Source organism: Grammomys surdaster, unplaced genomic scaffold (assembly GCF_004785775.1).
Source record: "Grammomys surdaster isolate TR1022 unplaced genomic scaffold, NIH_TR_1.0 334, whole genome shotgun sequence".
Classification (NCBI taxonomy): domain Eukaryota; kingdom Metazoa; phylum Chordata; class Mammalia; order Rodentia; family Muridae; genus Grammomys; species Grammomys surdaster.
In genome coordinates, this window is record NW_021604753.1 from 4964538 (window position 1) to 4975500 (window position 10963).

Below are 10963 nucleotides of genomic sequence, written 5' to 3' on the forward strand. Positions count from 1 at the left end.
GGGAGGGAGGGAGGGAGGGAGGGAGGGAGGGAGGGAGGGAGGGAGGACTTAGCTAGTTTCTCCAGAGATGGCTGGCTTTAGTAGAGAAATGATCAACCAAGGGCAGAGGAGGGAACTAACAGGGATGCTGTGGGGACAAGAGACCAGAACAAGTAAAGGGGAGGAAACGGGAAGCATCAAGGTTAGAGAGAGCGACAGGGGTGGGAGAAGCTGCACCAGCCATGGCAAGGACTTTGAGGCTTGCACTGGGAGTGGAGCCCGTGAAGGATCTAAACAAAACACAGCAGGAGCTGAGCAGCTTAGGGAGAGGCCAAAGCAGGAAAAAGACAGCCTCAGTCACATGGGCAACAAGCAAGGTTGGCTAGGCTGGAGTGGGGACGGGGTTTTCTGACAGACTATGAAATGTGAGCAAGAGTGAAGCCCAAGGTTTGAATTGTTTAATGCTGTTGAGAGAGAACATGAGCTAATGGAAAGTCCTTCTCAAAAGGAAGCTTGGTAGCCTTACGCCAGCATCCACTCATCAGCCCACCTACACACACACATTGTATCACCAACTATCTCTCTACCGACCTTGATGCACACACCCAATCACCTATTCACCTGCCCACCAACCTACTCTCCCACTTACCTTCCCATTTCTCTATCCATCTGTGTATCTACAGATCTACATGTCTCTACCATGATCTATCTATCATCTATCTGTCTATCTATCTACCTATCTATCTATCTATCTACCTATATCTCTCTACCATCTATCTCCCTATCTGCCTGTCTGACTCTCTATATAGCATAACCTTTCTTTCTCTAAACACAAACTTCCCCAAAGCGAATAATAAACTAACCTTTAACAAACCAACAATCAGTCAACAAACATACCTCAACTCTGACCTAATACTAGATTTTTTTCCCCTTGAACTTGCAGTTCAGAGGGGAGGGGTCAAATAATTTCTTCCTAGTTTTGGTTCCTGCTCTGATTATAGATTTCTCTAGAATTCTACACAGGAAATTCAGAGTTCTCCATTATACCAAAGATGCATTCAGAAATCCTAACGAGATGGCTTTGAACGGGAGCAAGAGCTGCAGACAGGAACACAGAGCACCACGATTAACAGAATCTCATGGCAGGATATGCAGGTAACTCACCCACTCTCATGCCTCAGTTTCCTCATTGGGAAAAAAAAAGAACTAATAGTGTGACCCTTCTTTTCACTGGAAAGGTAGCCAGATTCCAGAAAGTCCCATGAACTATCTCTTGATATTTCCATCTTGAATAGTCCCTTGTACACTAAAACCATTGCCCTAAACTAACAGCATGTTGTGGGACTAATCCAGGGGACTTCTGGCATGAATGACATCATCCCATGTCCCTTACTCTCTCTGTTAGGCCACTCATTCAAGGCGAAGACACACATGATTCCACAAGGATGCCAAAGTTGACATCTAGAAAGCTCTGTGTGCTGCAGAACTTCAAACAAGCAGCCACATTGACTTGCCCACCCTATTAGGGTGCCATATTGGAAATAGCTCCTTCATCCCCAGTCAAACCTTTCAATGACTATAGCTCCCAACAACAACCCAATTCATCTTCAAGAGAGACTCAACCTGAATGACTCTCAAGTTCCTAACACTCAGAAATTATGTAATAGTATAAATTTGATAAGTATTTTCAACTGCTATATTTATTGGAAATCTATTATGCTGTGACAAGATAGCCCCCCTCATCAAAAATGGATGGAAAACAAGAAGTGGTACTATATACCCATAAAATGCTGGAAGTGGGTCCAGAGGGATCAGAAGTTCAAGGCCAGTCTCATAGATATAACAAGTGTAAAGACAATATGAGAAAAGGATAGGATCGGTTGAGGGAGGGTACAGAGAGAGGAAGGAGGGGGAGAGGAAGACGAGCAAGAGAAGGAGGAACAGAGAGAGAGAGAGAGAGAGAGAGGCTTAGTCTAACACAGAAATTCATCCTTAACCATTCCCTGTCCTTCTTCCTGGACTTATCTCCCATCTCTCCTTCACCCCCGACCTGGTATCTCACTCCTCTGCTTCCTTACATGCTGTTCCTTTCTCCCTTCAATGCCCATCCTCATACCTTCCCAGAAAATTCCAATCTCCGTTCACAACCCAACCCAAACAGTAGCCTTCCCCTTGTAGCCTTCTTCAGGGCCTACCCAAGGGATAGTAATCCTAATTCACCAAGCCCCCTTGTCTGTGTTTCAGGTATCTTCAAGCCTCCACCAATTGCTCTGCTATACTAACCCTTTATAAGCAGTTCCTCTGGCATTTTTAGAGTCACTCTGTGTACAATCCTCCTTCCTCCGTGCCATCTGCAGCTAGATACAGGAGCAGTGGGCAGCAATGCTCCCTGAGAGTGTCCTGTGTAACACTTTAGTTCATTGTCCCGCCACGGCTGCCTCATTGGTATTCACTGTGATCACATCTGTCCTAATGAATTTATCTGGTAATTATGTGGATGTTATAGGCACTTACAGTCCACACTGTCACACTGCTTCTGCCCACAGAGCTGTGACATGCTTGCCTAGGAACTTGGCCAACGTTAAAAAGGTCTCCCTCCCCATCTACCTTCCCAAGATGACTCAGGCATTTCTGAGGACCAGCAAGCAACTTCAACTATCTCTCTGACCCACCACTGCCATCGTTTTATCCTTGAAAAAGATCCTGTTGGTCTGCAAAGGCATCTCTGGCACCGACTTCTAAACCAGTAACATCTAGTAGAACTTTGGGCAGTGATAGAGAGTTCTGTGAGAGACTTTTCCTGGGGAGACACACACATACACACACAGAAGGAACCACACAGCTATACACCGACCCACACACTCACCCACTCACCCCCATACACACACTCATCCACACACACACACTCACCCATACACCCACACACTTACCCACACACCCACATACTCACCCACTCACACACTCACCCACCCACTCACCCCACACACACACCCACACACCCATATACCCACACACTCACCCACACACTCACACACTCACCCACACATTCACCCACTCACCCACACACACACCCACACACACACTCACCCACACACACTCACCCACACACCCACATACTCACCCACAAACTCACCCATACACCCACACACTCACTCACACTCACCCACACACCCACATACTAACTCACACACTCACCCATACACCCACATACTCACTCACACACTCACCCATACACCCACATACTCACATACCCATTCACCCCAGAAAAGGAATCCATAACAGACCAATGTAACAACTGCACCAAAGTCCAACTTGGTGAACCACTGAATTTTACTGGAGTCACCAATGAGCATGAGTGAGGGGTCACTTCCAGGATCAGGGGTGATTCAAAAACAGCTGTATCACTGAAAAGCCCATCCCAACATGGGTCACTCAGGAAAGCTGCAAGCCTGGAGCTCTCTGGACAGCTAGCAGGCAATGCAAGGGTCCAAGAAATCTCTTGTCTACCGCTTGGCCCGTTGAGTTTCCTCTTCCAGCAGTTGTATACCGGTACTATAGAGCTGGTGGGGGGCGTGTGAAAATCTCCCAAGATTCTACTCTCTCTGACCTTTCATTTACTTCCTGAGTCTCATAAGCCCCGCCCCCTTGCTCATGGAGAGTGTTTCAACTGGGAAAAAACGGTTGTATGACATAGAGTTCTGTAATTGTTGGTTATGCAAGAGAATAGCCACACTGGAGGAGTGGGTGCTTAAAATATGGCCGACGCTTCTGGAAAAGCAGCTTTCACATTTTACTTCACTTTCACCAATACTGACTTAAATAGCTGTGTGCAGCTGATAGTGACCCCAGCGGACCACAGAGGTCTCAGAAGGGAGTAGGTCAGAGTTCCTTGAACTTCATATATGTCTCATGGGGACCTTGGTAAAATGCAGATTCTAACTCTGGGATGTGGGGACCCTAGAAGTCCTGCATTCCTAGCAGTGTCCCAGTGACATCAATGCTACAGGATAGTGATTATGGGGATACTAACAAAAATTAAAATTTAATTCACTGAACTCTACATGAAGATTCATGTACTTTCTTATTTTTAGGTGGTTATGTACACACATCATTCTCCAGAGATTGGTGGCTGTCCTCAAAGGATGTATATAAGGTTGATATAAAATTTTAGTACTGTCTGTGGATGTAGCTCAGTTGATAGAGTACTTACCTAGCATGCATGAAGCCCTGGGTTCTACCACCGCACTGCAAAACAAATGTGTCTTGGTAGTTCTTGTGTTAATACCATTGAACTCGAGCAAAGCCCATTACCCAAATTCTTTGGTCAAATTAAGCAAGTTTTATTTCGAATCAGACATGACTAACTCCTTAAAAGCAAGGTTTGAAAATATGGTATTTAACTGGGGAAAAAAGTGAGGTTTATATAGCCCAAAGAAACTGTAAGACAAAGGAGTTGTCAAGGGTTGGAGAATTTCCAGAGGAATTTTGGTTATGTAGGAACTTAGCTCAACATTTTTAAATTATTTGGCAGAACACCTTATCTTATCAGAGTATATTCAAGGTTTGTGTAAAACTCTATAGTGTGGGGATCATGTCAAATTCCAGAAACAGATTAAAGCATGGTTAACTTGAATTTTGCAGCCAACAAAAATGAAGCTGTTCTGACCTTTTAACAAAATGACTTCCATCCCTAAGATGGAGTCAGGCTGGTCCATCACATGCATGTAATCCCAGCACTTAGGAGGCAGAGTAATCAGGAGTTCAGAGTCATTCTTGGCTACAGAGTAATTTTGAGGTTTGACTGAACTGTGTGAGATCTAGCCTCAAAATAAAATAAATAATTAATAAATAGACTTTTAATTCTAATGTGTTCTGCTATTGAATGAAACACACTTAAGCTAAGTTTATTTACTGTTACCTGAAATATAAATATAACTTTTGTTATTTTGAAATTTGAGCAAAGTGAATAAACCTACCATACCTTAAGATATCTGAGGACACTTCTGTTTTTACCATCCAGGACTTACTGTTTCTCCAGGGTCCTAATTGGTTTGGGCATAAGTATCGGTTAAATGCTTCCCCAGATGGTGGCAAGTTACAGCTGAGTTTGTGAAGCATATGTTTGGGTCAAAGACAGTGGTGTTATTACACTTGCTGTGTTTGTTGGACTCAGATTATGGGTCTCAACCGGGAGTTCTGAGCCAGGAAGTTTTAGGTAGTACCTGGAAGTTCACACTTCTAACAAGATTCCATGTGATTTCAATGCCTGCAAACCAGGGGATCATCCTTTGCCACACCTGCCATGGTGGACTTAAAACTGTAAGACGAAATCAGCCCTTCTGCTTTACATTACTTTCTCTCTGTCATTTTATCAAGCAAACAAGAAAAGTTACTAATACACTGAGGGACTCTACATTGACCCAGGCATTAAATTAACACACAGTAGGGCAGCCCTCTCCATAATCCTGGTTGGTCATCAGGCACAGAAGCAAAGTCCAGTGAAGGCTGAACTGTCTGCAGGTCAAGGGTGTGGTTGTTCCAGGGGCTCACTGCTTCACTTGACAGGACTGTCCCATGTAGGGTAGAATCAGATACTAATGGTATCATTGCTTATCGCCGTTAGCTTTGAATGTGTTCATATTGCACATACACTTCTAAGTCCTGTGCAAATATGAACTCACTCAAAACTAACAACGATAAGAAATGGCACTGTGACTGTGGTCTGCATTCCCATCTCCCAGATGAAGCAACTGAGACCCAGAGAAGTAACATCCTCAGATGCACAGTATATAGGAAGTACCCTTAATTCATTCAGCAGAACATCAAGAAAAGGGGTCCCTTGATCACTCTAATTTGCTGAGGCACTACCTTCTTATCCTTTTTGAAGAAGGACAGAATGGAAGGTGAAGACTATTAGACACTTCTCTCTCTTCATCCATAAAAGCAACTGGAAGATTTATGCATTTTATAAGAAAAAGGCATGTCAGGTCTCAGTACATCAGACTCCTAACTAAAGGGTCTGAATGATCTTTTATAAAAGAAACCATAGATGCTTTTTGGCTAAGGGGCTAAGGAGATAAGAATTCATCCTCAGCAGCTTCTCCATCAGACAGTGGATTAGGGGATGCTAGGACCCTGTCCAGTTACGTGAATACTCATTCTGGCATCAGCCAAGGATTTAAGAAAGCCCAAGGACTGCCTGGCGTGCATGAGCTCTCTGAATTGCTCTAGGAAAAAAAGATAACCTTTGTTGGAGTCTTCTGAACTGCTGTGAGACTCCCATCTCCTGGGAAATGAACTCTCAGCTCAAGTCCATTGAAGCTCTGGCTTAGGAGCTGAGTTCTGTCCCTGTCACATCTGAGCTTGACTCTATAATGTCTCTCCACCTCCCTGTAATAAATGCAAGCTCCCCCTAAAGGTCTGATCACACTTGAGATGTGCCTCCACCTCCCCCCAACCTCATCTTCCAGGGTGCCCTCATCCTTCATCCTCCAGCAATCCCAACAAACCCATGACTCCAAACTCATGATTTGGTAGTACTGTTGTTCCTTCCGCATGGTGAAGCAGGAAGTCTGGGATGTTAAAATCAGAAGTGTCATTTTCCTCCCTATATGGCCACTCAGATCCCCCTTTATACTCCAAACTCCAGATTCCAAATCTGTCCTATAGCAGGACTTTCAGAACCACCTGCAGTATAAATAATGACACAGAGGCATTTTAATATTTAAGCTTGAGCCCTTTAGTAGGGCAGTCTCCCAGGCAGCCATCTAGCTTTAGCTGACGAATCCTGGGACTGTGTCCTGACTCATGGCTAGGTCTACCTCTCTGCTCTGCTCTGGTCAATCCTTCACCTCTGTATCCTCTGGTGAATCTCCTATTTCTCCTTTCTTCTCCCAGCTCCCCCTGCCCCTCTCTCTTGGAAGTTCTACCTTCTACTTCTTGCCCAGCTATTGGCCCATCAGATCTTTATTACAACCACTCAGATACAAGTCTAGATTGCCTCTAGGCTAGTAAGGAAGAAACAATACCAAGGTCCTGCCGGCATTTAGCTCTCTGCCAGTTCAGAATTAACAGTTGAATATACAAAGACATGCCTTCACAAAATGTACCCCAACACTGTCCTTTCTGATCTTCCTTTACCCCCTTAAATTAAACAAAAAGGTCATAAGTATAAAAACAAACCTTGCTTGTTTCATATGTAAGGAAGCAGAGAAAATAAGCAGTGGATCCCAAGTCATGAGACCAGGTACTAAACCCACTCCACACAATGCTCTCTCCTTACGGTTAGTGAAAAGATGCGCTGTGGTCCACTTTTGTCTCTGTGTTTATCTATACACCATGGTAGCTTCTGGACTAGGATATAGGACCTAAAGTGCCTTTGTCCTCCTGTCTCTACCCATTATGTTATGCTTCTTCATAACTTCTGGGCTTTATTTTCTCCATCTGAGAAATAGAAATAATGATAAAATAAAATGCAAAGTGAGGCTAGGATGAAGCTGTTGATGGACTCCTTGCCTATCGAGTGTGAGCCCCTGGATTGGAGCTACAGCGTTACAGGAACTTTGAGGTGAAACCTATGATCCTAGACCCTGAGAGGAGGAGACGGTAGGATCGGGTGTTCCGAATCATCCTCATCCACATAGTGAGCTCAAAGCCAGCCTGAGTTACATGAGACCCTGCCTCTACACAGAATAGTAGCCGTGAGAATGTATAGTCAAATCGTAGCTGGGGACCGAGTGAAAATGTGTGGAATCCAAACTGCAGTGTCTAGCACACAGCGTGAACTACAAAGGTAGCTGCTGCTGTTTGAGGGATGTGGAAGACAATGGTAATGACAGTCACTGAGAGTTCCTTAGGGCCTTCAATTCAGTGCTGGGGTGGCACTATCATTCTTAGTTCACTAATATCTATAAATCAAATGTGTGTGCTAAGACTTAACTTTCACACATATTCAACAAGTCCCTGTCTGTTTGCCAAATGCCCGTTTCAGCACCATTGCTGTCTTTTTGATATGATTTATTTAGCTATTTCATTTCATTTCAATCTTTACTAGTTCATAAAAGGAGAACAAAGGCAAAAAAAAAAAGTAACTGTGCTAGCATTAACAACGAGGGATCAAATCTCAGCCATTATTGAAATGAGCAAGCATGCCACCAATAAAGGGGGAAGATAAAATTGTATATTGGTGGTGGAATATTGCTTCCAAGTGCATCTAATGGATGAACCACAAAAATATTATGCTAAGTGAAAGAAACTAGATACAATAGCCCAGATACTATATAATTTTATCATACGAAAGCCCAGGAAAATAAAATGCATTGAGACAGAAAGTAGATTACTGTTTGCCTTGGGCAGAGGAATAGAATGAAAAGTGATGGAAAGGCACAGAGTTTCTGATGCGGTGATGAAATGCCTGACAACAAACCAACGTGAGGAAGGGAGGGCGATTCCAGCTCTTGGTTCAAGGTACAGTCCTTCTGGCAGGGAAGGCCTGAAAGCAGGAGCTAGGGGCAGCTGGTCGCACTGCATCCACAGTCAGGAAGCAGAGCTATGTGTGCCTGTACTCAGTTCACTGTCTCATTCTATGACATCATTTTATGACATCATTTTTATGACCCTATGGAATGGTGCCACCCATATTTATGATGGGTCTTCCCACTTCGATGAATATGGTCTGATTAGTCTCAGATTACGTGAGGCCCAGAGGTTTGTCTCCTAAATGACTCTAAACCTATCAAGTTGACAGTCACTATTAGTCACTATGGAAACTAAAGATGTTTTCACATGTGTGTCTCTTAACCCTGTAAGACTCTACCTATATAAACATGCATACTTAGACACTGGTTCCTATAGTCAAATAGCACATAAATCCTCTACTTGACTTGTGCATATTTGCTATTTGCAAGTGTCAGATAGGAAAGTGTGTGCAATTGTCTCGAGCTCTGACATTCTGGAATGCATGACTCTTAACTCCTTCAACTCTGAACCCACCAGCCCTCAGTAAGAGCTAAACTGATCTGAAGATAAATGAAGCCTCTTCCTGTCAATAACTGCTAATGGCAAGCTTTCCAGCAAGCCAATACTATGTCTTTAGGCCTAAAGCATAAAAGACTTGTTAAAGCAGGATTGTCTGAACTCAATTCAAATGGCCTGGTATTTCTTAAAATGCCAGCCACTAAAAAGCCAACACATTTTTAATGATTCAACTGGTCTTTGTGGTTTTTGCATCTTACCTGGCTCTCTGACAACCAGCCAATGTAGTTGTCGAATGGGCAACCTCAGTCTTTGCTTGAATGGTATGTTTGCAAATACTCGTTCTTGGGGCTGCCATTGATGTTTACATCCTTAGTGTTCGTGGCTCCTGTTACCAAGGTAACCTTCCGAAGTGTGGGTTTCTCTTTAAGGAAATTCCTCTTTACCCAGTAAAATATCCCAGACCATCTTAATTGCCTCAGCAAGACCAATTCCCAACCCTACAGTTTCCATTAAGTGCCAACTGATGATGAAGGGACCAAACTTAACCCTCTATGCTGTGCACCTCTAATTGCAATTAAAATGAACTGAAAAGTGGCCCATCTCCATGCTGGTGGTGATTTGAGGGTGAAGTCTGCAGACACTGCCCACAGGGCTTTGGAGTTGGAGCATTGCCTTGAGAAAATAAGCAAGGGGCTGGGGATGAAGCTATCTGCTAGAGTAGCTTGCCTGCTGCCCATGAAGCCATGCCTCAAAACCAGGCAGTAATCCTCTACTTCCAGCACTTGGGATAGACAGGTAGGAGGATCACAAGTTCAGGGTTGTCAGCTATACAGCAATTTCCAGGTCAGCCAGGCTACGGCAGGTCCGGCTTTTTAAAAAATTAGCCTGATGGGAACAGACTGATAGCAAAGAGCTATAGGAGCTATACAAGCGCTGACCAACTGGGCTCTGTTCAAGAAGCAAACAGGTCTGTCTAGAAACCCAAGGATGAAGGGTAAGGTGTAGAATGCTAAAGGCGTCTTCTTCCAGTGGGGTGGTCGGTCGTTTCAGCCTCAAGGGGAGCGAAGAACTGAACTGAAAAGTCAGTCCGTATGGCTGAGTCCATCCCCCCTTCCCTGTTACAACCCTGGGACCCAGGCTTAGCATTTCCTCATTCTTTTGTTCCAAGTGGGGCAGTGTGTTTAGCAACAGACTGATACTCACTCCAAGGATCAGCAGGGGATTAAGAGCCTAGAGATTTATAAATGTCACCGGCTCTCTGTGCCCAGCAGTAAAGAACCTGGGTCTGAAACACTGAGTCTACAGACACTACAGGAGTCAAGGAAGAACTCCCAGGGGAAAAGACATTTGCCCCAACCTCAGAGCCACTTTAGATAGAACATTTGGTAATTAAGTAGATAATTTGAAATGAATAACACTAGTAAGAACTGGTGTTGATTGTGCTCTTCCTGCACACCAGGCCCTGAGCACTCACCGAGGGTTAGGTTGTTTGGATCACCACTCAGCAAATATTTATAAAGTGTTCACTATGTGCCAGCACTGTCTGCAGATACAGCCGTGAAGCAGATAGATACACAGTCTCGCCTTCCTGAGGGCTGGGCTCTGCTGTGCATTCCAGGGCAAAGAAGGAGACAGATAATAAATAAAGCATATCGCTGAAGAAAATATCAGGAGGGGTTGTGAGAGGAGAGGACCATAGAGTAGGACCTGAGAAAAGCCGCAGTGTATGCAAGGACCTAAAGTGAGGGCTCACATCTGTGGGACAAGGTTTGCAGGAAGAAGGGAATATATTCACCCTCACGCAGTGTGATGGTTACCTTGTCTGTCAACATGACAGGATTTAGAATCATTTAAGAATCACTTATGAGAAACTGGGTGTGTCTAGGCCATTTGCAGAGAAGTTTGATTGAAGATTAGAAAGAAAGAAAGAAAGAAAGAAAGAAAGAAAGAAAGAAAGAAAGAAAGAAAGAAAGAAAGAGAAAGAAAGAAAGAAAGAAAAAGGGAGGGA